Source organism: Nestor notabilis, unplaced genomic scaffold (genome assembly GCF_000696875.1).
Source record: "Nestor notabilis isolate BGI_N333 unplaced genomic scaffold, ASM69687v1 scaffold2569, whole genome shotgun sequence".
NCBI classification, from domain to species: domain Eukaryota; kingdom Metazoa; phylum Chordata; class Aves; order Psittaciformes; family Psittacidae; genus Nestor; species Nestor notabilis.
In genome coordinates, this window is record NW_009944847.1 from 142179 (window position 1) to 151639 (window position 9461).

A 9461-nucleotide genomic window follows, 5' to 3' on the forward strand; every position below is an offset into this window, starting at 1 on the left:
CTGGTCTTGTGAGAAGACACCAGGAGCATCAGACAGAGACAATTCTAGCCAGCTCCAGAAAGGAGTAGCCACTGGCCAAAGCTGAACTCATCTCCAACACTGGTGGCACCTTTGTGAAAACATATTTAAGGGTAAAAAATGCTGCACAGCAGCTGTGAGGAATGAGAAAAAGGTGAAAAACAGCCCTGCAGACACCAAGGTCAGTGAAGAAGGAGGGGGAGGAAATGTTCCAAGTGCCAGAGCAGATATTGCCCTGAAGCCTGTGATGAAGACCCTGGTAAAGCAGATTGTGCCACTGCAACCCATGGGGCAGCATGGTAGAACAGACGTTCTGCAGCCTGGGGAAGAGCCCATGACACAGCAGGGTGTCCTGAAGGAAGCTGCAACCCATGGAAGGGAGCACACTCCGGAGCAGCTTTTCTAGCAGAAACTGCAGTCTGTGGGGGACCGAGGCTGGAGAAGTTTGTTCCTGAAGCACCATACCTTCAGGAGCAGGGAGAGAGCACAAGGGAGAAGGAGCAGCTGACGGGAACTGTTATAAACTGACTGCAACCCTTACTCCTCATCCCCCTGCACCACTCAGAGTTAAGCAGAGGCAGGGAGGTAGAAGAAGAGTCAGGAGCCAAGTTGAGCCTGGGAAGAAGGGGCTTGGGGGAAAAGCGGTTTTAGTTTTGTCTCTGTTTTTCACTGCCCTACTCTGTTACCAATCATCAATAAATTAAGTTAATCTTCCCCAAGATCAGTCTGTTTTGCTTATGATGGAAACTGGTCAGTGATCTCTTCCTGTCCTTATCTCATCCCACAAGCTTTTTCATCTTACTTACTGCCCCTGCCTAAGGCAAGGGAGCAAGGAAGTTGTTTGATATGCACCTGGCAGCCAGCCAAGGTCAACCCACCACACCTCCTCAGAGAAGTCCCAAATCGGGAAGAATTTGAGCATATCTTATGTCCTTTCCCAAAGTTAAGGGAATTTAAGAATGTTTTCATGTTTTCCTGAGGAGTCATGCATTCCTGAACTGCATATTTTGTAACACATTCCACTACAAAGGAGAGTTTGGCTGTTGAAAAGGCTGAAGAATGAATAACACCTATCAGCAACTTTTAAGATTTCAAATTTACAGACTTGATATAAAACTTTTTTTTTTATTTGTTTTCTATTGATCACAGAGATAATTACAATAAGAGTATAACCTGAAGAAATTAACACAGGAGTTTTTGAAATGGTCACCATAGCATAATGCTTTCCCCTTCCCCTTTTTCGTTTTCTTCCTGCTGTGATCTAAGACAGCTACACAAACTCTGCATGTCTGCTAGGACACAAGCTTTGTATCTCTGTATGCATACTCTCTGCTGGTCTGGGAAGGAGCAGGAAAGATGGGTAGCTGCTGCCCAAGTTCTGGTAAGCAGCAGTTTAGCCTTGCTCCTTCTTCCAGGAGCATGAAATGTTGAGGGAGGAGGGAGCTGAACAAGGAAGCCATAGGGAGCTGGGCTTAAACACAAGGCAATAGAGAACTCCTTGAAAGTGCAGTGTTTAGGCACTGCAGGCTTGATGCTGAGGGAGGCATTTATTTGAACAGGGTAAACCCCTTGAAGTTAAGCACTTCTGTTCCAAGCTCCTAGAAAGATCTTCAAAAACTATGTCAGGGTGAAGTACAGCAGTTACCTCAGGTGCAGAACATCAAGGTCACAAAAACAGCAGTGGAAGGCAAGTTGCTTCTTCCCAGCATGCCAAGCATTGCTCTTCAAGTGTTTCCCACCCAAGTTTCTGTATTTTAATACATTTTTATATGTGTGTATATATATATATATGTACTTTTCCAGAGCACAATTATCTGCAATTTGCTTGGGAAAAATCAAAAGAGCTGCATGAAGATACTTAAGACCTGGAGGTGTCTATCACAGATCAGCCCCAGTGTTCAGCCCTGGGAATCACCTAGTCCCTCTGTTTCCTCATTTACTTTACATAGGTTCATTAATCTAGTAAGTTACTTGTGCTGTCAACAAGGGCAACATAACCAACACAAGTCAAACTTAGGGACTGGGCGAGTGAGCGAGACTTAACAGCAAACAAAAAATTTACCAGAAAATATAATGAGAATCTAAGCAGGATGTGGGCTATGCTGTCAGACAAATATAAGCAACCCGGATGGTTCCTCAAAAATAACCGAAGTAAACAACAGCAACAAGTCTAGGACAAGCAACTGTATCATGCTCATAGCCAATTTAATATTTGCGCTCATAGGCAACATTAAGTGCTTAGTCAAAGGTAATAAGGCCCACACATTACTGTCACCTAAACATAAAAACAACCCCCCGAAAATGTTTCTACAAAATCACTTCAGCGGATTATCTGGCTTGCTGCAAAAGTACAGGTGTCTTATCAAATAACAGAACCTTCATGTCTGCAATAAATAGACCTTCTCAAATATAAGTGTGTATGGGCACAAGTACAGATGCTTTTGTGTTTATGATACATGAAATTGTGTACAGAACAGCCATAGACTATTTAAGGCTACTGTAGAATTGAGGAACAGCAATCAGAGTCTGCCTAGTTAAGCCACAGGTCATCAGTGCATGGCCTGTGAGAAATCTCTCAATGGCAATATCCACACATCATTCCTGCGCACAGGAAATTAACACATTAAAAACTAGAGGCAGCAGGCGCAGTAAAGCAGGATGCTGACACCTGCACCATGGTATTTACCCAGCATCAAAGACATGCAGCACTATGGCCGATTCCCTCTGCGCTGGGCATTTCAGGAACAGATCCAAACAGGAGTAGGTACCAAGTTCTCCAGTGGTTATTATTAAAACATTTCTTTTAAAAGACCCCAAAGAAACAGGGGAAGGGAAGAAGGCAGACAAAGGATTATTAAGGAGCTGGTATAAAACCAGGGTTGTGTCTTTTTTTCTTTTAATTGCGCTGGGAGTTCCAACATTCTCTTGATAAGAAAGAACCTTCGGGAATAGGAGGTGTCTCCTATGAAGATCCATGCTTTATGCTTGCCAAACACTCATCACTCTCATCTTGTTCTAAAAAACTGTAGACTACATTCACAGCAACACAAAGGTCAGCACAAGGTACAGGAACTGGGAACTGCCTATACTCTCAACAGACAAAATACTTTCCTTGCATCCAAACCAGATTTATGTGTGAGGCAACAAGGAAATATGGATGACATGTTTAGTTCAAAGCTTTAAATATTTAATCCTCCTATTCTTACCCACAATGAGTTAGTTACAAAGTTAGACTACGGAAGTATCACTTTTTAACTCCAGTTCTGTCACAGACAGCTTTCCGCACCACTAACACATGTAAGCAGTTGTATCCAGGCAGAGGAGTTTCACATTCACTCAGCAGATCAAACCCTCTATGGACAGGATTAGAAAACTGTGTAGATTTTTGTCAAGTCTTTCCTGGATTTATCCATCACCCTCATATGGAAAGCTACAGCCATTTAGAAGAGGCTAGTGAAGTCAGCCTAACAAGATCTGTCTTGCTGCCCCCATCTTACACATGGGGAACACAGAACAACACTCTTCAAGAGCTTGTGACACTCACATGGCAAATCCATGGCACACCCAACTCCAGAATTGTAACCTGCCAGTTACCCAGGCTCCAGCTTTGAACACAAACCAGCACTTTTCATCCTCCTTTATTTCTATTCTTGCCCATGTTCAAGTTTCCCTTGCAACAGCTTCTGACAGGACAGTATAGAGAGCAGAGAGGGAACGGATGCATCCCACAAGGACCTTCAGTGGCAATAGATAATGCAACAGGTATAAATGCAGGAGATAGATAGAAGAGCACATCTGGCTTGAACCAACAAACTCTATTTTCCCTTCACTTCTCCATTCCTCAAGAAATGAAAATTAAGTATTCATCAACTTGAATGGCTCTGTACTATAAACCAGAAGCTACAACTTTAGTATCAAGCTGACAGTATTGTGTGCATGTGCACACAAACATACATCTCTCATCACTCCTACCAAAGAAGGAATTAAAGACATTGCTAGATGCTTCAAGGACAATAATCATCATCACTGGGAAAAAGGTAATTTTCTTTCCTCTGTATTCTCCCATAAAAGGACCTCTTTATATTTTTGGAACTGTGATTTACATTTTAGTAATTTTGGGCAGCCTCTTTCAGCTTTTTCCCAAAAGTCTAATTCCTAGCTTGTGTGGTTTTGTTGTTTTGTTTACTTAAGCCAGAAAATGCAACTAATGGGTAATACAGAATTTGTGGCACCAAAAATCTTAAAAATAAAAATCTGAAAAGTGGCAGAGATCAAGTATAAATCAATGAGCTGAAAAAACCACCATGGTGGCAGTACTACTGGTTTACAAGTGGGACTTCCACCACCAGCCTGTGAACTGGTAACAAATTTTCTACTGTCCCCCAAAAAACAGTATAAATACTTTTAACATAGTGTCTCTCACTGAGCAGCTGTATGGCCTGTTGGAGACAACCACGTTCTCCCACTTGGTGGATCTGAGCCCCACTGACAATGCTGCCACAGACACAGTGGGTACATGGGACAGACCGCATCCTCCATGCTTCTGAATCACAGGGATATGCGGGAACAGTGCTGACCTGTCTGTGATGGGATAGAACAAAAGCTTCCAGTACAAATCACAAGATGTTGTTGGTAGTGCTGGAAACAAAAAGTGCCATCCACCTGATTACAACTCCAAGTGAGCTATTAGTTTTTTTCATCTTCTATGACAGAAGACTACCTCCTTCAGCTAATCTATTTGCATATTTTTAACTTATATGAAATAACATTCATTAGCATGCTCTTTGAATACGGAGGAAATGTTAAACAGAAAAACACTTGCAAGATTTTTTTAACCTCCAAGTATTAATTTAATTTGGCTGTATGCTATCATATGACACTTAAGAGTATGAACAAGATGTAGCCATACCAAGACAGGGATAAACAGAATACTAATATTTATTCATTAAGTGTTTTCTAATGCTTTTTTCTGTACGTGGCAGGGAAGCTTCCAGATTTATTATTCAAAGAAAACCAACTCCTGCCTTAAAGAGGTAACACCCAATACTTAGGAAAACATAAGTCTTACAACTGAGATGTGGTTGATATGGTTCCAAAAAATAAAGCAGTCTTCTGTGGAAAGCTCAGCTGCACCTACACACTAAACAATCAGACATCTAGATGCCAGGTAAAAATCCAAATAAACATGGTGGCTGCCTTACCACATTTCAGTGGTCCCATTCTACACCAGTTTTCACTCACCTCTGTCTCTAAGACACAAGTGTTCAGAATTGTTTTGCTACACCATGAACTCAAAATACTTTCAACCTCCTCATTTTCCCAATCATCAGTTCCTCTAACAGCCTGATTTAATTAGAGAACTTCAGAGAATAAAAGCCTTCATCACAATCCCCGGATTTATCAAGTCCAATACTAAAGGGATGTTTCATTTTGGACCCGATTCAAATCCTGTTGAAGCCAAAAGAAATCTCTCGACAAGCTTCAGCAGTCCTTGTTGTTTGGAAAACATTATCCCTCAAAACCAGTCAAATGAAATACAACTAATTAATGAACTTGTATTCTCAGCACCTAAAGCCAGGACTAGTCAAAACCACCTTAAACTTCCAGCAAAATCATTCAGAAATAGTGCTTGATTCAACAGCATTTACCTGACTGGATGGCAAGTGTGCAGATGTTACAGTTCCTAAACATGCTGGTAAGAAACCAGTAACATTTTTATAAATTTTGCACTAAATTAAGCATCAGGTACATCAACATCTACCTGGATTTTTTACATCTCTGCACAATTTCAGGTGCCTAAATTCTTTGAAAAGTCTTGCTTTGAGCATTTGTCCTGCTAACTTAAAATAAATTTGAGACAGTTTTGCAAGGCTTAAATTCAGAATAAATCTTCTCTCTGCCTCCATCTTAGGTGAAATGCAGTATTTATGCACGCTCTCACAGGTAAAGGCATAGGCATGTGAAAACCAGCCAGTAACACACTGAAGGCTCAATATAAAAATAAAAAATGTAAATGTCTGTGCAATTTTCAGCACTGCTTAAACATACCCTCAGAACCATAAAATAAACTAAAGCCTTTGTGATTTAAAGGAGGGAAACCTCATACATGATTCAAGCACAGGTGTAGGCTGCTGCAGGCAGAATGCTTCCAGACCTTCCAGAAGTGCAAAGCAACATCTGTAGTAATGGTATTTTCCAAAGTGCTGAAAAACATGGTTAAGAAGAGGCAAAATGTCATGTGTAAAGAGAGGGATAACGTGGAGACTGAGGGACAAGCAGGACACAGTTTAACTTTCATACAGTAGTTGACACTTGAAATGGATTAAAAGTCATGTGCCATTTCTACACACAGACTTCGCCCCAAATATTTTCTTTCCCCATCTTTAACAGCAGGGTTTAAGTCAGGTAATCCCCAAAAAAAAATTGCATAATCTGCTAACTGAATTGCGCAGGCAAACCTTTTCATTCACCTGTATCCTGCTGGGAAAATATGATAGAAATTCAACTTTTGCTGTTCAGATTAAGAAGAAATGTGGTGCACGTCAGAAATTTTTCAGACATTAATAGACAGTCACAGATACATGAAATCAGTGTGCTTGGCCCTGCCTGCAGCTCCTAAACTTCTGCCATGTGACTCTACCTCCGACTTTCCAGCCTAGAACTGGTTAATTGTCTTTCTCTGTTCCTGTTATTTATGCTACAACAGAAACCTCAAGCCAGTTCAGCTCTTCTGCAAGCAGCAGAAAATGACTTCAGTGTTGAGCTCTTCATGGCAGGATATAACAAGACAGACAGAAGGGCTGAAAGTGCAAACAGAGGCATAGGAATAAAAAGGCTTTAAGTTCAAAATGAAGAGCTTACTACTAACAGGACCATAACCCAGCATCTCCCAGTTGTGGGCTCACTACAGTTGTTCGACTGCTCTGCCCAGATCCTAACATATGGTTTATTATGTACCTTTTCAGGAAATCCATTTCAGCCATCACCTTTTTCTCACATTACCAAAGAAGGTTTTTGTCAGCATCTTCATCCTTGCCACACCATACAGTTACCCTCATTCATTTCCATTTCCTCTTCCCCTGACCTTACCTTGACCCTACCATGTCTCTAGTCCAAGGCTCTGGAGGACAGGGGAAAAGTATGAAAATTAAATGAGTCAGCAGTTTCTGAGCAGCACACAAGCATCAGTCAGAGGTGCTCAGGGTACTCACCACACAGTCAGATGTGAATGAATTTGAAACCACCGAACAACAGATTGGTGGGCAAACTTTCCCAAACACCTGAAACTAAATCACTGGGCAAGGCCAGCCTGCAGACAAAGCACTTGGGAAAAAACACATAGTGGTCTGCCACATACCAGTGCCAAAACACAACAAAGTGTACAGGGTACTGCTCTCAATCACATTTCTAGTTTCTTCACAAAAAAAGCCCACTGCATTCAGTACAGCTAAATCAAACGCACCTGAGTGGAGAGATGCCTTGACTCACATAATGTTTTCCCTAACAAAGGAGGCCCACAGCTGACTAAAGCATAGGCACGCTGCACTACAATGCACAGTTGCCCTTTTGTTCATGTGCTCCCTCCTCTGGGCATACCAACAGCAGTAGTAGTGATAGAACTAGTTAGGGAAGTGTTCTTCTACATCATGCAATGGATATTTAACTTTTTTAAATTTAAGCCCAAATTACTAATACAAGTTCTACAGTCCACAAGTGCACATTTGTGATACAAGTATATAATCTTGGCAACCTCAGCACAGCTGTGACAGCATCTTCCTGCACTGAAGAGATTTCAAGGGGTGTTACTCCTAGTCTTCTCCTTGCAGCTATAAAATCAGGGTATGCAACTGAAAACAGTATGCCATCTTTTTTCAGGAGGGCAGAGCACAGGCATAGGATTCTCATCTAGTTCCTGTAAGCAAACCTTCCTCCTACACAGGTCTTCTCTGTTATGGAACAGTAAGTGCACTAAACTGTAAATGATGTACAACCATTATTCGAGGAAAGCGTGCCTCACTCCGAAGAGAAGATGAACACTGCTTCAGTGCTCCTGGATTTTGGCCGTACAGAACAAGACTTGCTAAAAGAAAACAACCTCCCCACCAAACTGACACCTCCTGGGTTTCAACACAGTTCACTAGCATGGGCTGGGCACAATGTTCTCTGATCTGTGACTCTGAGGCAAGCACTAACTTCACTGTGTAATTTCTCCACTTCTGAAATATAACACTAAAAATCTGTTAAAGCGCTTGCCAACAACAGAAACAAACTTTGCTCAAGATCAACTTTTATCCATAAGCAGCTTACAATACTTCCTCTGTTCATTGCAGGCTTTCTGATACATTCTTCCACATGAATCCTGGCCCTCTTGTCTTCCAGAAAACGCAGTTCAAGCTTCATTTTTAGACACAGTTTATTCAGGCATTGTTATGCAAAACACTAATAGGAAAGCACAAAGCTATGCATAATATTTACACAAATTCCTAAAATGGATCAAAATGTATTTTAAACCACTGCATTTGAAATAACACAGCATTAGATCAGGTACAGCTTGAGAAAGCTGTTTTTCAGTAAATGATAGGAAACATTTACAGCACATCAAGTGTTTTAGTGATCCATGCAGTCAGTCTTCACACAGAGCTAATCCTTGCATATTATAAGCAGACCTCTGTATGTCCACAGTAATCTTATCGTTCACATGAGAAGTTAGAGAAGATGGCTGCAATAGTGTCTCCACTCCACCAGCTTTTAATTCTTTTACAACTTAGAGCGAGATGATTATCAGTACAAACTGTGGCTACAATCGCCTGGGCTGGACACATCACTGGTTTTAACAAAATGGTTGGGGGATATTTTTTTTTTTTTTTTAATTTACGAATGCTTCTTGCATCCTTCCACCTCTTGCATTTTCAGTTTTGACACAGCAGCAAGGTCGCTCTCCAACACAAGCACCTGCATAAGGTACGTCATTCTTAGGTGTCTGCACATGGTCCAGAAACACAACTCAGAAATGCATAACAAAGATACAGATGAGAAGTCTCCATATGATACTGTTCAAACAGACGCTTTTCTTGGTTGCTTCTTTTCAGCCATACAAGTACTCACTTGTTGAAATAAATGCTACAAAGGATTACTTCTTACTGAAATAATACCCCCCTCACGAAGTTCTCCCTGAACCACATGGTACCGGTCGGCACACCTTAAGTCAGTTTGTGGCCGTTATCTAATTCGGCTTAAATATCTTTGTGAAGAAACACAGGGAGATGAAAGGCTCCTACAGAGAGATTAAAGGCTCGTACAACACGTGAGCACACCACCAGGGAGGCAGGCTCCCCTCTCCTCCGCCCAACCACCGCTCACGCTACCCCACCTCACCGGCAGAACTCTCGGTATCACCTTAAAAACAGCCACCGCGACCTGTGACTGTGCACTGCACACCCGTC